Consider the following 9,597-nt stretch of genomic DNA (forward strand, 5'->3'; position numbering starts at 1 on the left):
CGGTTTTTTTTATTTTTATTTTTATTTTTTTTTATATATATATATTTTACTTTTTTTAATTTTTTTTTTAAAAAAATTATGCTTAAAACGACTATATATATATATATATATATATTTTACTTTTTTTTAATTTTTTTTTTAAAAAATTATGATTAAAACGACGTCGTTTTGGGCTGGATATGTGTTGTGATTTTAGGACACAAAACGACATAGTTTTGGGGAAGGGTAAAATTGGTATAAAACATCCAAAACGACGTAGTTTAATGTTAAAGGGGTCCAAAGTGAGAGAAAACCAAAGTTAGAGAGCTTAAGTGAGAACTTTGAAAATTCAGAGGGGGGTTTTTCAAATCGGCTGGAACTCAGGGGGGTTTTCTGAAGTTTCTCCTAAATAGAAAGCCTTAGCCTCCCTTGAAGGTGAGGCAGCATCACATTTCATTATCAAATCTTATATAGTATCAGAACAATATTGAGTTACGTCGCTCAATCTTTTTTTCTCCATTCTTCAACCTATACAATGTTAACTCACTATCAAACTCCCTCTTCGCGTCACTTTCACCAATTTCAACCTTGTCAAATTGACTAGGGGATTTGACAATGGACACCTACCCAATTTGGCTGCAGCCTCATACTATTCCTCACCTTAAAGAACCTCTACTACGGTTATGTTGATAGCTCCTTCCCTTGCCCTGCTCAAACAGTCACTACCACCTAAAATGATGTTACCTCCTCTCAACCTAATCCTGCCTAGTGCCTACCTACACCAGATGATGCATGATCAACTTATTTTGGGTGCTATCAAATCCTAGATTTTTAGAAAACAATTATAAATTATAAGGACTCCTGATCTTCTATTGGATCCCAAGAAAACAAAAGAAATATAGAAATAATAAAGAAAAACAATACACCCCTCAAAAGGCTTAAAACCGCCGTGCAGAGGTGAAAATTGTCATGGCCAAGACTGAAAACTTGAAAAATAATAATAATAATAATAAATAATAAATTTTAGCATAATATTTAAGAAAACACCTTTGAATTGGTCTCAAGTGATGACAGGATGACGTTGGATTAGGTTAGATCCGAGAATTTAGAAGTCTTTGTCCAACCAAAATAAAAAGAATAGCAATAAAAAGAACAAGAGCAGTCAACCATTACAGTTCTAACACTGCTTTCAAATTTTCGAGCAATATATACATATATATATCTACTTTCTGCAGAAAAATTCTAACTCAATTATGAGCTCCAAAAGAAAATAATAATGACATATTGTTAGGTCAGCAATGAGCTCACCAGGGAATAAACAACGTTTGTCCAGCATTCTGAAACCTTGAACATTGAACATAACATTTTCAGTATTCACTAGGGGTGCAAAGGCGGGCGGTTTTTAACCGCCCGCTAACCGCTAACCGCTATAACCACCAACCGCCTAACCGCCTAACCGTTTAACCGCATTAACCGCTAACCGCCTAACCGCCTAGCGGTTAGCGGTTAGCGGTTATTGGGTCTACTAACCGTAACCGCTAACCGCTAACCGCCTTTTTATATAATATATTTTTATAATTATACATATAACATAATCACTTGATCATTAAATCACAATTTTTTTTAAAAATAATTAAATCACAATTTGAGTATTAATATATTATCACTATAATTTATATGATTATATCATATAATCACTTGATCATTAAATCACAATTTTTTTTAAAAAATAATTAAATCACAATTTGAGTATTAATATATTATCACTATAATTTATATGATTATATCACATGAGATTGATTATTAAATCATTTGATTATATAATAACAAATTATACATATATAATATGACATAACTCATAAGTATACCAATTCATACTAATACAACAATTAAATATCTAGAGACTTATTTCCAATGTATATTATAAACCTATAAGTCTATATAAGTCTACATATGTATATGAATAATATAAATGTATAATATCAATAGTTAATCATATGATTCAATGACAATTCAAATACTTTATTCAAGACTTCAAGTGAATCATATTATTAATGTACAATGATGATATGATTCGTATAATATCAAATTAAGTAATTGACATTGGATTAAACAATGACCAATGTGTTACTTATAAACATAATTTAAGTATTAATGTATTATCATTATAATTTTAGTAATTTATATATTATCACTATAATTGATATGATTATATCACATGATGACTTGATCATTAAATCATATGATTATATAATAATAAATAATACATATATAATATGACATAACTCATAAGTCATAAGTCTACAAGTTAATCATATGATTCATGTACAATGATAATCACAATTGATTCAATTGAATTAAACAATATGTTACTTATAACTACAAGTCTACAATTTAATTAAAGCATTATTAGATACTTTAGGAATTTAGGATTTAGGAGTTTGAACATTACCATTTACCATTAGATATTAAGTTCAATTCAAAGAAAAAAGATTATAAGTAAATATGATAAGAATTTAAATAATTAATCATATGAATCATATGATATAATTTAATGAGACTATATGATTATATAATATCAAATTAAGTAATTGACATTAGATTCAACAATGTGTTACTTATAATCACAATTGAAGTATTAATGTATTTTTTGAACATTTTTTAGAAAAAGAAATTTAACCATTTTTTGAAAGAAAAAAAAAAAAGAAAATTAACAATTTTGAACAATTTTGAATTTTATATATATATATTGCTTATAGTTATATTATATGCATATTGAATAATATAAATGTATAAGATAAATATTTAACTATATGATCCAATTACAATTCCAATACTTAATCAATTATTCATGTACAATGACAATGACAATGTGATTCATATAATATCAAATTAAGTAATTGACATTGGATTAAACAATGTGTTACTTATAACTACAATTGAAGTATTTTTGTTTGTTTGTAAGTTTATAAGATCAACACTTAATCCTATGATCCAATGACAATTCAAATATTTATAGCAATTGGGCCCAAGAAGATATTAAAAATACAAGAAAAAAAAATGAGGGTAAGAAAAAACCCAAAAAAATAAGCCCAAAAAGCACAAAAAAAGGCCCAATTTTTAAAAAGCGGTTAGCGGGCGGTTATCTATTTCACTAACCGCTAACCGGCCACTAACCGCTAACCGTTAACCGCTAGGCGGTTAGCGGTTGCGGTTAGTGAAATTTACTAACCGCTAGGGCGGTTACGGTTAGCGGTTATTGCCATTAACCGCTAACCGTAACCGCATTTGCACCCCTAGTATTCACATGGTACCAACCCTGTAAACATAATTTTTTGCCATCAAGACGAGATTAATTAGTGAGTTGGATTTTGTTGACTAAAAGATAGTGATGACAATTTTTGATACGATACGCAAATTCGATACGAAATTAAAGAGTTATGATTGATAGGTTTGACCCGTTTAATTAAATGGGTCAAGTTATATATGGTAGACTTATATAGTTTTATACTCATGCATCAACACGCAATATTAACGTGGGTGTCTTTCACCCATCAAGTTTTGTGTGGGACCCAATGTGTTGTCCTTCTCTAAGAAGGGAAGGCTTTGCTCTTTTGCCCTATATGATATCCAAGTCCCACTTGTAGTTGAGAACTAAAGACCTATGTGCAGTAGGTTTATTCCACTGCCTGTCACTCCTATATAAGGATCCTTATATTAAGCCTTTGAGCATCACAACACACAGCCGCACAAAGCTAGCCTCACAAGGTTTTCTCAGTTTTGGCATAGTAGAAAGGTGGCCTGCTGCGTGTGTAATCAAAGGGCGCCAACTGTTTTCTTCTTGATTTTGGAAGAGCCAAAATAAGAGAGAAAAAGAAAGGGTGCTACTGTAAAATAGAAAAAAAAAAAAAAAAAAAAATTGAGACCAACTGCCATCCTGCCCTAGCAAAAGAAGAATTTTATTAATTTATGTCTTTTGTATTTTCTTCGAAGAATAATCTCTATTGTGTGATAGTGAGATTTGAGTGTATTGGAGTTTTGAGTCTGAGTGATTTTCTCTCTACTATATTTTTGTACTCCAACTTTCATAGTGAATTTCTTTGTGATCGCCTCTGCCAATGGATATACCTCACATTGAAGGAACCGCTTAAATCTTGATGTTATCTTGTGTGCGATCGTGTGTTTTTTGCACAACACGCAATATAATAACTATCAATTTTTGACATGACATATGAACCTGACACGAATCTAATATAAAATTAGAGGGTTATGATTGAGTAATTTGACTCCTTTAATTAAATGAATCGGGTTAAGGTTGACCTATATAATCTTATACCCATGCATTGACACGATTCGAACTTGACACGCGAACACAAATTGCCACTAATAAAAAACAGAACTTGGCTTCCTTCATGTCATTTAGAAAGCAATGGCAATAAGGAATGCGGCTATTGTTCAAGCCCTTCTCCGTCTAAGGTGCGGTATTAAATTTCTATGAACACTAGGTTTTGACTCTCATTAAATCAATGGGAGGAATTGTTTTCTATTTATAATGAACTACATGCAATGTTGCAGTCTCCTTACAACGTGTTCAGGGCTTCCTAACAACATGTTAAAACATAAAGACAGTACTTGAAGTTAATACAATTTATTAGGGGTGAAAAGACGTCGTTTTTCGTTTAAATATATATAAAAATGTATAAAAATCTAGAAATTATATCGTATGTAGTGTGGTATTATTGTATTACCATAAAAACTACATCGTTTTGATTTTTTTTAAAATTTATTATTATTATTATTTAAAAATTTGTTATTTTAAAAAGCATTTTGCAGTTATTAGGGTTATTAATCGAAAATCGCTTGTTAACCACTTAGGCCGTTAATTGCATAGACGGTCAGCAAATTTTACTAATTAACCGCCTTACGGTTATCGGTTTTAACCAATAATCGCTAACTGAACCGTTTTTTCACCCTTACAATTTATAATTATAAAATGGAAAATGGGTTCCATTCAATTGTTTCTTACAAGCTTTGGATGATAATGGGATAAAGAGGTTTACAGGAACTCACTTCTAACCGGGGGCAGAGGGAGGAGGTTCAAATGCCCGCCTCACTTCCCAAAAAATCTCCTTTCCCTAGTAGAATTTTTCTTCTTTATACTCTAGTTATGCCCACTTTGAACAACTCATTAGGGACATATTTTTCCAAGAGTACTTGATTTTCTTTTTATGTAAATCTATGACTGCAAGTTTGCAAGTCTGCAACTTTCAAAAGGCTAAAGAAGAGAGTGAAAGGTTGAAGACGAGTCAAACGTGCGTTTTCTTTTTCCTTGCAAAACACATCGTTTAACTAAGTTGACCCACACCTTTTTTTTCTTCAAAACGCTTCATTTAACTAAATTGATTAATGCACCATTTTTCTTAAAATCTGCGAGAGAGAAGATAAAAAAGGATCAGAAGGAAGTTGGGTACAAGAAAAGGGCTGTCAGTAAAAAGAAAAATGCAAAAGATTGTCATTGTCAAAAGGCAATTGAAAACAAAGGCTGTAAATTGAATTGAAAAAAAAAAAAAAAAAAAAGCTGCCATTGCCAATGACAATGGCAAGTCGCAAATAGCAACAAAAAATTCAGCCTTGGGGGCTTTTTTTTTTTTTTTTTGTAGCAAAAATTAATTAATATGAACAAAAAATAAGGTATGGAAAGATAAAAAAATTTTGTTTTGCAATGATTTTTTTTATTTGTATAGTTGTAAAAAGTGATTAACGTGATATAAAAAATAACATTAATGTTGAAAGTAGAATTTTTTGAGGAATAGTGGAGCGATTTTACCAAATAGAGCCCACAAGTATTTTTATTTTTTATTTTTTTTGTTTTTCTCTTCGTGCCATTTGACAAATTAGAGCCTAGAAAAATTTGTCATTCATCATTTCTTCTCATAAAAACTAGGAATAATTCTAGAATTATCTTTTGTGTCATTTCAAAAACAATTGTATAAAATATATAATTGTAGTTACTTGATATTATGAAGAGCAATAATGATTTTATTGAGCTCCAATCCAATTATAAACTAACTCGTGTGGAGGTAATTTTAATCTAGTATGGTTCAAAGAATATTCTGATTAGTTAGAATACATCAATTCAAAAGATGTATATTGTTATCTCTACAAACCCAGGGAATCAATAATTAAAATTTTAAGCAATAATTAAATTTTGTTGAATTATTAAGTTATTGAGTTACTTATATTTTTTAATTAATTTTTGTTCAACTTTAGTTTTTTGTTTCATGCATAAAAAAATTAACAACAAAAATAAAAAAAAATAAAAAAATTCTTAACCCTTCGAACCAAAATCTTGACTCCGCCACTGCTTTTAACTAGGTCTTCTAGTCTTAGTTTGAAAACTTGAGCATTGTTAATGAGTAATGTTCAATATTCAACTATTATTTCGTTGGGTTGATGTGGCCATACTCATAAGCTCTGAAATCAACATCTATTAAAAAAAAAAATTAATAACTAATTAATACTATTATATCAGCCTAACAAGATGGAAATAGAAAGAGCGTTTAATATTTAAAATTACTACATCCTACAAGTTGGAAAGGAAATACAAATCCTACCAAGTCTCGAAGACTCAACATAGAAACTTAATCAAATACAACTCACTATCTGACCCGTGAAGAAAATGTTCTCTTATTATAGCAATTTCTTCTGCAAGTAAGACGCTTGAAAAAGACCCAACCAAAACACTACTCCTAGATATCTGAGAGATATTTAGATAATATTGGACTTCTAGTTCTAATTATATTTTTATTCCACAATTATTACTAATGTTGGGTAATGGATCCGCCACAAAGACCCAGTTACAGGCCCCTGAACCAATTCAACTACACAAGCCTATCAACTTAAGGCCCAAGCCAATTTTGACCAACCCATGAGGACATAACCGACAAATACAAAGTAGGGAAGCCACGTCCACAGGGAACGTGGCTTAGCTGTGAGTGCCGAACCAAGCCCCGCGTTCACAAAGAACATGGCTCCGCTTGAGCGCGAGATCAAGCCACACGGCCAATTAGTAAACACTGAGAAATAATCGGCCATCCAAATTCCGTACGAACGTGCATGGACGAGCCATTAACCTATGACCCACGATCCCCACTATCCATGACTTTAGTACTGTGCACAGTGAATTCTCGGGAACGTGGGGCCGAGAATTCAGGGACACCAACTGTAACATCTCGATATTTCTCTTCTTTTATCTTGTAAATAAATCAAGTGTTAAGCTGAAAAAATCTTATATAGCAGAAAATCTGAAATTTATCAATACAAAACAATACTCTTAAAAATACTTTTCTTTATACAAAATACTCACAATTATGCTAAATAAGGCATTTATACAAACTTATCTGACTGTATAAACTCTAGACAAACTTCACCAACTTATAATTTCTGTACATCTCAAATTTGAAGCTCTAATCACAATTGCATAATTACCTTGACTTTCTATTCCTGCAAGCATTACAAAAACTGTAAAGTAATGAGTCAATTGATTCACAATAATATAAATCATTGTTGAAGCAATTATATCAAAAGGCTAGACATTTAATAAAACTACAAAGATCTGTATTATTAAATATCAATATCACTCTCAGTAAGTAAGAATACTTTCAGTGGATTACATGAATGGATCATCAAAGGTAATTACTTGTTGAAACTCATTTTGCTTCGCACAGTCTCTTTCTTTCAATATCTCTCACTGTCTCCAAAAACTCATTCTCAATCTCTGATTCTCTGTCTCCATCTTTCTCTGAATTATCTTCGTCTCACTGCCTCTCCCCTCTAACTCTACCTCTCACCATCTCTCTACTAGCTTTCTCTTGTGTTATTTCTCTCTTGTAGCGCTTTGTCTCGCCCTTCTTTCTCTGTTTTGTGTAAACACTCTCAGAAATAAGAAAGACCGAGTAGAAAGTAGAAGAATGAAGAATATGTGGAAGAGAAGAGAGAGGAGTGGTGTAATTTGTAAAGGGGAAGGGTTCTATTTATAAGAAAAACTAAATACTATTCTACCTTCCATTTACAATTCTATCATCATTTTACTATTACACCTACCAACACTATTATACCTACCATTAACTATTCTACATTTCATTTACAATTTTACCCTCATTTTACTATACCAATACTATTCTTCCTACCATTTACTATCCTATTATTTCACCAATTACCATTCTACATAAATTCATATAACACCATAGATTCCTTAAGAATTAAAATCATTGGCTACTATGAATATTAAAATAATCATTATCAAATAAATATCTCTAAAATAATACTTTTAAAATTTGGGGCACTACACCAACCGCTACTTGATCCCCACTATCCATGACTTTAGTACTGTGCACAGTGGATCCTCGAGAACGTGGGGTTGAGAATTTAGGGACACCAACCGCTACTTGATGTCTATAAAAGAGAAGCTCCAACTAGGTATTTGAAAAATCACACCCAAGCATTCTTTTGCTCTCTTAACTCTGTGAAATCTGTAACAACCCGATATTTCTCTTCTTTTATCTTGTAGATAAACACGAATGTTACGCTGAAATAATCTCATATAGCGGAAAAACTGTAATTATCAATACAAAAAAATACTGTTAAAATACTTTTCTTTATACAAAAATACCCAAAGCTATGTCGTACAAGGCATTTATACAAATCTATCCGACAGTCTAAACTCTAGACAAAACTTAACCAACTTGGAATCTCTGTACATCTCAATATGAATCTCTAATCACAACTGCATAATTACCTTGATTTTCCATTCCTGCAAGCACTACAAAAAAACTGTGAAGTAGTGAGTCAATTGATTTCCGACAATATAAATCATTGTTGAATCATATATAGCAAAATGCTAGACAAGTTATAAAACCACAAAAATCCGTATTATTGGATATCAATATCATACTCAGTAAGTAAGAATACTTACAGTGGATTACATGAATGGATCATCAAAGGTAATTACTTGAAACCCGTTCTGCTGCAGTTGGTCCATACCCATAACAATCCCTTCACTGACTTTCTCTCTCTCTCTCTCTCTCGCCTAAACTCTCTTTCTTCCTCTTCAGCTCTCTGTCTTAAATTTCCCATCTCACTCTCGGTTTCTCTTGTGTTCTTTCTTTCTTGTAGCGCTTGGTCTCGCCCTTTCTCTCTCTGTTCTGAGTAAACACTCTTAGAAAGAAGAAAGACCGAGTAAAAAGCGGAAGAAGGAAGAATATATGCAAGAGATGAGAGAGGAGATGAGTGGTGAAAATTGTGAAGGAGAAGATGTAGTGCCCTAGAATTTTCAAAGCTATTTAAATAGATTATTTTGATAATGATGTTATTTTAATATCCATTGTAGCTAAGGATTTTAATTCTTGGGAAATTTATGAGAGTGGTAATTAGAGAATGATAATTGGTGAAATAATAGGATAGTAAATGGTAGGTATAAGGATGGTAGAATAAGAAGGTAGAATAGTATAGGGTAGGTAGAATAGTATAGGGTAGGTAGAATAGTATAGGGTTGGTGAAATAGTATAAGGTTGGTGAAATAGTATAGGGTTGGTGAAATAGTAAAATGAGGGTATAATT

The sequence above is a fragment of the Corylus avellana genome, chromosome ca3, assembly GCF_901000735.1.
Source record: "Corylus avellana chromosome ca3, CavTom2PMs-1.0".
Taxonomy (NCBI): Eukaryota; Viridiplantae; Streptophyta; class Magnoliopsida; order Fagales; family Betulaceae; genus Corylus; species Corylus avellana.